Genomic DNA, 11,847 nt, shown 5'->3' with positions numbered 1-11,847 from the left:
CAATTAATGAAGGAAATGTTCTCTAATAATTAATTTCTTGAAAGCTCCTGGCATATAAGAGTTTTAACTCATTTCTGTGGCGTTCGATTTTTCTTTTAAAACTGATAAATATTAATTTAATTAAAATACTATTGTAATTTCCTAAGCATAAATGGTTAGGTATCTAAAAACTCCAAAAAGAAAAAAAACACAAAGAAAAACTTACAATCATAAAAAATGATAAAAAATCTGCTTAAAATATATTATTTTATGGTTATTGTTATCTTTGAAAGAATGTACATAATAGAAAGGTTTTGAAATATTTCAAATTAAAAGATTTTATGTATAGATAGATAGGTACTTTTTTTTATTTAAAAAACATCTTTCCACGAAAATAAAAATTTGAATTTAACATAATATATTATTTGAAAACACCTCAGACATAATAATATTATATAATATAACCCGTAACCATTGTATTCGTGCCAACTATGATTTAGTTTGTATATAAGATAAATAGAGTAAGATTAATAGACTTCAAGATGATGTCTAGAAATTCTAAAAAAATGTTTAATTGGAAAATACTTTTCATAATATAGGTATTCAAACATTAATATGTATCTACTTTTATTTGTAAATTAATCACCTCCCTTTTTACTTAAAAATGTATTTATTGACAAAACGTTGAATGACGGCTAATTTACTGAAGAAGCTAGAAATCGGCTTTTTAAGAATCATTTACAATGTTCAAAACGATAAAAAAGCAAGAAAAATGATTTGATGAGTAGGTTTGTAATAATTACGAGTATTATCAGAATGTCCAGTGAATTATTAAATACGTATTGAAATAATGAACATTACCAAAACGTGTTAAGAACCTCACCCTCCATTCCAGTTAAACGGTTTATTGAGGGAAATATAGCATTTATGCCCCGTACCTAGGGGACCCGCACACATTCCCCAATCGGGCCTCGCACTTGTTAGAATTGACCCATAAGGTATTGTAAGTAAATACTAATAGAGAATTTCATTTCTTTATTTTTATAATACATCGGTTATGCCTGTATTACAATGTATTACAATGTATTACATAGTTACAAAAAATAGGTAGTTAGGTATTATGTTATAAATAATTTGATGCATTATTGGATATTTTGCGACCCCTATTTTTGATACGCTACTTACTTTGTTACTGATACGGAAGAAACCTTACACGGTTGTCGAAAAGGTATCGAATGTCTCGTGTTAAAAACAGTGGAAGGTAATTTTTTGAAGTATGTGTTGCAAAACATTATTTTACCAAGATGTCGATAAAACTAAAGCAACCCACCAAACACCTCAATCTCAATCGATAATAATACTAGTGTTTTTTTAAGCCCGAAAGACATTGAAATTGTAAAAAAATAGCACAAAAAATCTTTTAATCAATCAAGATCTTGGGAAGTTGCTCCTGGGACAATCTTGAAAGGCGCCTATCGTTCATTACGCCACGGCATACGCCACGGCATACGCCACGGCATACGCCTGCATAACGGGTGTGGAGACGTGGTGGGAGGCAGAGGGAAAAGCAAGTGTCATCTAAGTTTTGTTTCCCACCTATGGAGAAGCCTTCAGTAGCACTTCTAGGTTGTCAAATGACTTCCAAGTTATATAACATTATCTATAGAGTATACAATAATTATACATATGTGAGAATTATTTGTCGAATTCCTTTTTTCATCTTGCACATTTGAGACCTGGTATGTACCTGGTTTACTTGTACGAATGTTGATTTTTGATGTAATATTTTTCTTCCATTATGTAAACGAGATGTGCCGGTACAACGAATGAAAATAAAAATACCGGTATTTCCTATTGAATACCGGCAGGTATTCGTAAATATGTAGAAAAACAAAAGTATCTACCAATAAATTTAGTATAGATATACAAATCTCTTTAAAATATAAATATTTTATAGCAAAAATATCTAGATAGGTCCGTCGATATATGTAAACCTTTAAAAATATGTAAATGTAAGATACGGTAGATGTTTACATATACCTAGTAGTTGAACTATTGGTACTTTCTTCTCCAACTGATCTGTCAATAAATTTATATTATTTAGTGTTCTTAGATGCATATGTTCCCCACTGGTAATTCCACATAATGTTTTATTAGTTTATTGCATTTTTTACACGTTTCAACAAAATTGTATTTCTTCATTATTGTATAAGCTACTCTTGAGTAAAATTAGGCATATGCAAGTCCATTAATTATTATTCCATCATGAAATATTCGCCACTAGAACTAAGTCCTCAGTCAGAACAGTCCTCTTAAATCTTTCATGATAATTTACTTATTTATTCCACTTTCAATACCGAATATGTACCTATATCGATATTGTCTGATTTTCAAAACCGGTATTTCGCTATCGAAAAATACAGGAATACCGGTATTGCAATCCCTATGTACACCCATCTCTATAAAAATATGGTATATTGTATCCTACTTTACATAATCGAATCTCTGTTGTAATCAACAAAACAAGGACTGTAGGATTATTAAATTCACGACATTTTTCTGTTATCTGATGGATGTTTAAAATCTTTTCGCGCGTACCTTTTTACCTTGACAAAACCGGCTTGTTGATGTGGAATTTGCGGGCTTGTGTAATACAACAATCTTCTGTGGTTATTAGCAGGAGAGCTTTATGAGCACGTGGTATGAATTGATAATAGTTATCGCATTTCCTTGTGAATCGTTTTTTTTGTGCAATGAGATGATCTCGGATACCTACTGCGAAACCCGTTTGGGCATTTACCATATATTTATAATAAATTCCAGATATTATGCGTCATGGCTATGCTATCTGTATCACTGCTGATATTATTCATTTGTGTTGAACGAATTGTATACTTAATAAAAAATAACGATTGTTGTTGGGTTAGGTTAAGGGAAGCCAGCGGTAAACAAATTTTGAAAATGGCCGACATAGCCGATATTCTGGATTATTTGTGAGGTTAGGTTAATTGAGGTTTTCTTTCTTGAATTCATGAATTTTGCGAAAATTGGCTATGAAAATTAGCGCGGTTCCCGCCTAGCTTCCATTAAACCGACTTGTACCAAAATAACCATAACATTAAAGGATGAATCTGTTCAGTATAACAGTTTTTTTAAAACATGTTTAATAGAAAAATACCATTAAGTTGTATTACATTGCATCATATTTAGTATTCTGTCACTAGGTGTCTCAAGCAGCATATCACTACTCCTTAAATGGTGTTATGTTTATTTACTCGTATTAATAGTTAGTATCATCACACATTATTAGTGATTCAAAAACTAATTAGAGGCTCCTAGTCACCCTATTGACATTGTCTGATATCATTATAAATCTGTGACCTTCTTTTGACAGTAACCAATGTCAATTTATACAAAATAGCCGAAAAATTTCTCAGAGATTCAAAACTACTTTAAGTTGTCCATGGCTATAGAATATAGTGGTGTATTCAGTCGTATGTCGCCGGCTTGCGCGATCTGGTTGTTAAAATGTGCTCCGGCATGGAAACCGCCTGTTGGCATTCTATGAAAAAAAAATACATTTAATATTAATGTGGGATAATACCAAACCCAGATTAGCATCTTTATTAAATTTATGATAGTTATAAACTGTCTGTCTCATTTTATTTTATGCTAAAATAGTCCTTACTTAAATAGTCAATAATAAGGTTGAAAGTAGGTACTAAAAAGAGTACTTAAATTGCCATATCGATTCTAAGCGGAGCATATTGTGAGCTTCCACAGAATGAAAGTTGTATTAACAGATTTGTATATATCCGAGAAATATACGTCAGCCACTTGCTTAACCTATTAAGTACAATACGTGAGTCTAAACACACATTAAAAACATGGCATGTACATTTTATGAACTTTGGATTCAAGCTCGAGACTCTAATTATAAGCGATTATAAGCGAGCACGACGTTATCCCTCGGTCATTGCAGGCGTAGGATGCCAATAATTATTGAGGATCCAAATTGAGGGTGACACATATAATTTGCGAACCGGTTGTTCAAAAATCAATATTATACCTACTGCATAGGTACATCTTTATAGAGTTGTTGTTATTTAATAGTAATAAATTTATTTGGCGTGGGTAAAATACAAGTGGTTTTTAGAAAATGTTCATCTTTAAATAAAATAATTAGGTACTTAAAAATAATATTAAGTAAATTTAAATAAACACAATATTCGCGCACACAGAATATATTATACTGAATCGACACAATGCTGTACTAGTACAATATATAATTGAGTACCTACATTTTATGTAATCTAGTTGTATGTATTAGGTATGATTACAGGTGGGTGATCAAATAATTTAATCAGTACCTACGCAGTAATATGCAAACAGTGCTAGTATCTTTTAATTGGTTTCGTAGCTATACTCGGACCCTTTCAGAGAAAACGCCAGGCTTGGGGTAACTGGTATTTTGAGGACTCCCATTGAAAATTTAAAACTTTGAGGAAGAATTATTGCGACTTCACAACAGAAAATTTAGTGAGCATTTCGAAATAATTGAAAGTAGGTACGTGCAATCTCGTCAGTCTTGACTCCTTGTTGATCGTAGAAAGATTTTAATCATTTGCATTAGGTACCTCCAAAGCGTAATTATAATTCTGTGCGTTAATCGATATTTAAAAAATATAAGATTTGATATAATATGCAGTACGAATAAATTGTAATACTGAAGCCTCCAAAAGCATGGGACAAATAATTATTGTCCCTCATGTGTCCCATTCTGCCGCTAGTCAAGCTATTATGCTAAACACTTGGATATTCTTATTTTAAATGTAACTGCAAAGTATTTGATATTGTGACGAAGTCGCGCGAGCCGATGTAACACGTTTCGCGTATGACGGAAATTGCGCGCGCCGATGCAACACATAATTTATTATTATGATTATATTCATTCTGGTCTCAGGGGTAGGTACATGTGCATGCGCATAGTGTCATTTAGTTAGTCGTTCAATACAACCAAGTAAACAGCACGTATTGTAAACATAACCAATATTGTGTTATAATAAATATATATGTTTATAAACAAATTTCTGGAGACTAGCATTCTACACTGTTAATTTATATTCATAAAACTTTATTTATATTGGAGTGTATATTTATTTTTCATTGTAAAGCACGTTTTCATCAACCTAATCTACTGTAATATACACTGTATACTCAGGTAACGGCTTATTTTGTCTTGTTACGTCAAAGAAGTATAACTTCTAACGCGCGTACATAATTTTTATTTCGTTCCAGAATATTCAAACCGATTAAAAGTACCTTTTTATAATACCGACGATATGGCGAGAATTGTATCGGACGTCAGTTCGTATTATTTCGCAAATTGAGTATTAAGCTATTGACACATTATTGTGGCGCATTAAATAATTGCCGCGGGTTGAATATTCTATTATCTAACGGAATCTCAATAAAACGTTCTTAAGGGGGGACATGCTCGTCGAAGGTCAAAATTGAGTTTTTATTGTATTTTCAAACCATGATCCTGGACACTCCTTAAACGTTGTAGATGATCTATTTATATACTTTTGAAGCCTTATTATCCTTTATAGTTATTTTAAACATTTGATGACTGCATGAAGTATTTTTGTTACATAAAATAGTATTCTTTTAAACCTCTCGCTCTAATGTTTTAGAATATAGTCATATTTCGGTACATAACTGTGCAGTGGTGTTAAGATTTTTTACATTTATTAATTTTTAAACGCATTTATAAAACCATTAGCATAATTTATTACGAGATAATTTTTGTAAAATATTCACGATAAAAAATTATATTGGTAATCTCTGTGATCCCAAATTTGACAAGAATTAGGCATTTTATTATTCAAAAAATCGGCAAGATTAACACATTTCAAGATAATTCTAAAAATATTTATTATAAGCTATGTTGTTGATCATTCAAGTGTGATAAACATCTTATGAATAATGATTGCTTTATAATAATTATTGACCTAAGAATAAGGTAGTGTTTTTTTGAAATACGCCATTTCTTTTGTCATTCCCCAGTAGTTAAGCTACAACATACGGCCGTAGCCATAAATTGACAAACTATAATTAAAGTAGGGAGTAAAATTATGTTAACGCGCGTGTTTGAACATGTACCGTTTAAAAAAAAATAAAAAATAAATCGGTTAGGTACATGTTCAAACACGCGCGTTAACATAATTTTACTCCCTACTTTAATTATAGTTTGTCATTTTATGGCTACGGCCGTATGTTGTAGCTTAACCACTAGATAACGACAAAAGAAATGGCGTATTTCAAAAAAACACTACCTTATTCTTAGGTCAATAATTATTATAAAGCAATCATTATTCCTAAAATTTTTATCACACTTGAATGGTCAAAGACATAGCTTATAATAAATATCTTTAGAATCATCTTCAAATGTGTTAATCTTGCCGATTTTTTGAATAATAAAATGCCTAATTCTTGTCAAATTTGGGATCACAGAGATTATCAAAATAATTTTTTATCGTGAATATTTTACAAAAATTATCTCGTAATAAATTATACTAATGGTTTTATAAATGCGTTTAAAAATTAATAAATGTAAAAAATCTTAACACCACTGCACAGTTCTGTACCGAAATATGACTATATTCTAAAACATTAGAGCGAGAGGTTTAAAAGAATACTATTTTATGTAACAAAAATACTTCATGCAGTCATCAAATGTTTAAAATAACTATAAAGGATAATAAGGCTTCAAAATTATATAAATAGATTATCTACAACGTTTAAGGAGTGTCCAGGATCATGGTTTGAAAATACAATAAAAACTCAATTTTGACCTTCGACGAGCATGTCCCCCCTTAATAACGTGGAGCGTTGACGGTGGTTATTAGGGGGTTAGGTGTGATTAATTGTGACTATAAGAATTGTACATAATCTTAATCACTAATCAGTTCTGACTGAAGCTATTTTGGGTAGGTACGAGTATCTACCGCGTTCACATTATCAACCGGTTGAATGAGAAAAATGTGTTATTTTTAATAAGTCGCCTGATAATAAAATCAGACTGAATCCAGTTAGTCAAAAAATTTAAGTAAAATACCTAGATAACGATTTAAAAAATCTCATCGCAGATGAATAATAAACCAATTTGAATTTGATTCAAAATCAGGTTTTGTAAGGATTAATGATTAAAATATTCGTAGTTAGGTATGCGTTAGTATAGGTTTATAATATTGTATTCAATTTATGGTGTATAGAAGTTCTTAGATTTATCATAAGTCCACCTTTAGGTATTTTTGACTTTTTTATGAATTGTTGAAAAACTACCACTTTCTAATATGTCTGTATTATCGAAACGTGGAACTTATTAATTTTAAATATTCTATAATCGAAATAATATAAACTTTCACCCTTGTGACTATGTACTTGAGAAAACAAAAAGCTGTTTTTCTCCTATTCATCCATTATTTACTTGGCTGATTTTGAAATCTAGCGATACATATATTATTATATGTCATAATTATGACCTTCTTAGGATCGAACATGGTTATATATAACTAAACTATATATATTGAGTCGCCTAGAGTCATAACTCACATTTTGCAATTTTGTCATTTTTGAGTTAAATATATCGAGTGATTCTAAAAGCATAAATATAGGTAGGTATATAAGGTAAAATAATTGGCTATCAAAAGTCATTTTAACCATGTGAAAATCGTTGACAAAGTTGACTATTGGTATGATAACTCACATTTTTCAATGAATAATGTGAGTTTTGTCATCAAGGCCTTTCTAACAAATTATGTGCTCTATTTCTCATAGTGTGCTGTGTGTCTGCAGTCTTAGGAGTATTATAATATACTTATATTAAAAAAATATATAAATCGATTCACTCACTCATTAATATTCAAGGGAGTTCAATACTTTTCTTCTAATTACAAATAACAGTGCTCAGGTGTTTTTTTTGCGATTATCTCAAACTCGATTTTTGGAATATGTGAGTTATGACTCTAGAGCAGGGGTTCTCATGTGCGGCCACCAGAGGATTTTGCTGCGGCCACCAGTGCTATACAGACAAATATTTCAAAAATTTATTTATAAAATTATGAAATTGGTTGAATACACATGGCTTGTTTTAAATTTCTTTCCACGCTCAAGTAATCCATAATGTGTTTTTGTGATGAGATCATGACGTGTATATAAATAGTCCGTTTCTGAGAATAAAGTCAATTCAAAGATTTGCGATCAATTGATTTATTAATATTATCGATTTTTCCTATTACTTTATACTGTGAAAGATCATTCAGTGTAATGCACTTCATAAAAAACAAATATCGAAGCCAGTTGACAAGGTTTTGATTAAAATATATATTTTCATTATTGTAATTCATATACTTCCGTTTTATTCGATTGTAAATATAAATATATGAAAACTATTTTCCGAATACTAAATTGGTAGGTATTATGCTGTAAGTATGTATGTACTTATGTATTATGATTAAGAAACAAGATTGTTTCAATTAAACCGTGTGTGTATAATTTATACAAATAAAAAATTGTATAAATGCATGGATTTATTTGGAAATTTTAAATTATGTAGTTATTTTTTGTAGTAGGGAGCCTCTAAATTAGTCAGTGCGTCAAACCTCTACATCACTAAATGCTCCACTGGCTACAGCATAACAAAATATCCTTATATACATAATATACTGGGGCGTATCGTGAATAATTAAGGATTTGTGCGCCAATATTAAACTACCCTTATCTTCATATCTATTTCAATATAATATCTACATGAAAATCAGAGTTACATAATATTTTCTTTTTTTCACTATGTTAAGGTACTGATACATCCATTGAGTGGGTTATCCCATTACAAATTATTTCTAATAAATTATAATATCTTCTAATACTTAAGTAAAAAAAAAAACACGTGAAGCGGTGGATATGTCAACTATCACGTACGCTCACCTATCGTGTTTATGCAATTATGCATACAATGGTAAATACATGCAAGTTTTAAATAATACATAATTACAAGATAAAAAGAATTTTTTATGTACTTACAATATTTTTAAATTTTCTGTTGCATCGTATAAACTTGACTTGACTGGCTTAAATAATTAAATACTTTTGACATTTCATATTAATTTCCATAGTAACGCACGTATATATTAATAATTTAGTTGCTAGGACCCCAGACCCCTTAGCAACCAATGATAGTGGATTGGATTACGGATTTCTTCCGAAATAACTTTTCATACAAAACAGAATTAACAGAAAATGAATTCAATTCTACTTAAAGATGGCTAACAGTATTAAAAAATGCATTGGCATCGTGTTCTGATATATTCGAAAAGTTTCAAATGTCTAGCTAGTCGGGAAGTTAGTTAAAATCGATTGCAAGATTTGTACCGGACAAACAACCACCGGACAAATAAGAATACGAGCTAATAAAAACGTTGTAAAATAATAATTTTACAATTCTATTTAAAGTATTCTAAAGTAAACGTGTAAATATGTCTTTTTTAAAATTGAAGTTAGAGTATTAGGTAGTGTAGTAGCCAAAGACTAGATTTGTTCACAGGCTGTTAAATAAATAACCTTATAACATTTTTTAAAGTGAAGTCAACAATAATTATTATTCATTTATCATCTCTCTTCTTTGAGTAGCATGAAAAGTTTTCTATACTTGGATTTTTGAAGTGTCTTATGCAATTTTATTTTTATAATAATATTCTACTAAATATTCTTTTCTCCCGTAAAGTCAGAAATTAAATGCCTCTTATTCCATATGTACATTATCATCATCACAGGCGGGGTTGATCCACTGCAGGATGAAGGCCTTCTCATGCTCACTCCACTCTTCTCATTCAATAGTTCTTTGCTGCGGTGTTTAGCGAGGCCATGGCGTGGATGTTTAGTAGGTACTTTTCGGGTAACGCCGTATGTCTTCATTATTTGTCCAGCGGCAATCCAATGCACCATGCTATATATATAATGTGTATTCAAACGTTTTATTTATCCTTAATTAAGTAGACAAAAAACCGTTTATTTTTATTCAATGCTACGAGTACATAATAATATTCGAGATTATTTATAATAAGAAATATCTACATGTACAAATTAAATTATTATTATATTTTTTGTAGTGTTAGGTAATTAAACTTTTCAATATATATGACATCTTTTATTGCATATGGAAAGTTTTAGGTATAGTCTGCGCGCTTTGTGTACTTTTTGAGTCAGTGACGGAGCAAAGCCTACAGATAATGAAGTTTATCATTTTAACGTATAGATGTCATTCAAACACGGAAATTTTTATTGAATATTTTCCCATACGGACCATTTTCCCAATTAATTATAACAAACCAAAGAAGCTACCAGTGCTACTACAGCTTCACATGGGGTGTTTTACGATATAATACAAAAGATTACATTTACTACAATTTAAAAACAACTTAATATTATTTAATTTTTTTTAAATATTTTTAGCAAGATTAACCTTGAGTTATCGAGAGAACTAAAAGTATTGTATAGTTATAAAAATGTTTTTCTATATAAATTGTGTTGAATTTCATATTTTGTATACGATCACTGTTAGTAGCAATATTCTGTAATGTAATACTTTTAGAAGACCATTCCAGATAAATTTCAAGAACACCTATTACATTAGACATTATATAAATTAAAACAGATGTAGTGGACTGATGACTATGCTGTGTGACCAAAGAAGTTTTCCGTGACATTATTTTGAAATTCAGATCCTTATTTTTATTTCATTTTAGAAATATATTTTTCTTTTTTTAATAAAAATAATACCAATACCGATGTTCTACTTAATATAATTAATACATAATTTAAGTGCCTACATTAGGAAGGTAATTATTTTAATTATAAGGTATTATAATCACGTACAATGATAGCGTTTTTCAAAAGTCAATGATTGTCGGAAATGTGTGTACAATATATACTTAAAAATATATTATTGGTTGCTCTTAATGTTCGTCAAGAAATATGTAAAATTTTAGGGAGTGAACATATATGAAAATATCTGTGAATATATATGAATATATCTTAAGATGGCGCTGGTTATCTACGTAATAAGGCGAAGTTCTCCGATGAAGATTGCCAAACTGTGGACCTCCGACCGCCGTAAAACGCCGCAAATTTTTTAAAAGCTCACAAATTTTCCCCCGTAGATACCAATTCGCAATGGCCGACCGGTCCAACTGAGGGTCGAATCGACTTGAGAAGCTCTTCCCTTTCAACCGACATATGGGGATACTCCCAGAGGATGTGATCGGCATCCTGCAATTCGGCACATAAGCAAGTCGAAGATTCTATTAGGCCAAGCTGACAGAGCTTCGAGGCAAACCACCGTGTCCGATTAAGATCTGCAAACTATGAAACAATGGATATCTCGCGAATTTCAAGAATTTTATGATAGAATTCCACATAATTCCTCATCAGCTGATGTCCCGGAGAATGACCAGGAATAATTCTCATTGCGATGATTTTTTTTTCAAATAATGTTGTACTAATGTAAATTAAAAAAATATATAATTCCTTTTCATATATAGACTTACTGAAATATTTTGTGTATTTATAATAATTATTAATAATATGATGCACAGGGAATAAAAATAATTTATACCTATATGGACTTCCGTGTATTATCTATAGGTGAAGTATTGTTTAGTGGTACTTCCACATTATGTGTTAGAACATAAAACACGGAAGTCCATTAATTTATTAATTCTAAGTGATTTGGTCTTTCTATCCATACGGTGGTATCCATTCGGTACTATGGTCAAAAATAAATTGAATTATGAATGATATCGTTTA

Source organism: Rhyacophila brunnea, unplaced genomic scaffold (assembly GCF_057557595.1).
Source record: "Rhyacophila brunnea isolate RB1 unplaced genomic scaffold, BYU_Rbru_1.0 scaffold_2, whole genome shotgun sequence".
In the NCBI taxonomy this organism is placed as follows: domain Eukaryota; kingdom Metazoa; phylum Arthropoda; class Insecta; order Trichoptera; family Rhyacophilidae; genus Rhyacophila; species Rhyacophila brunnea.
Note: the sequence above shows the minus strand (reverse complement) of the source record.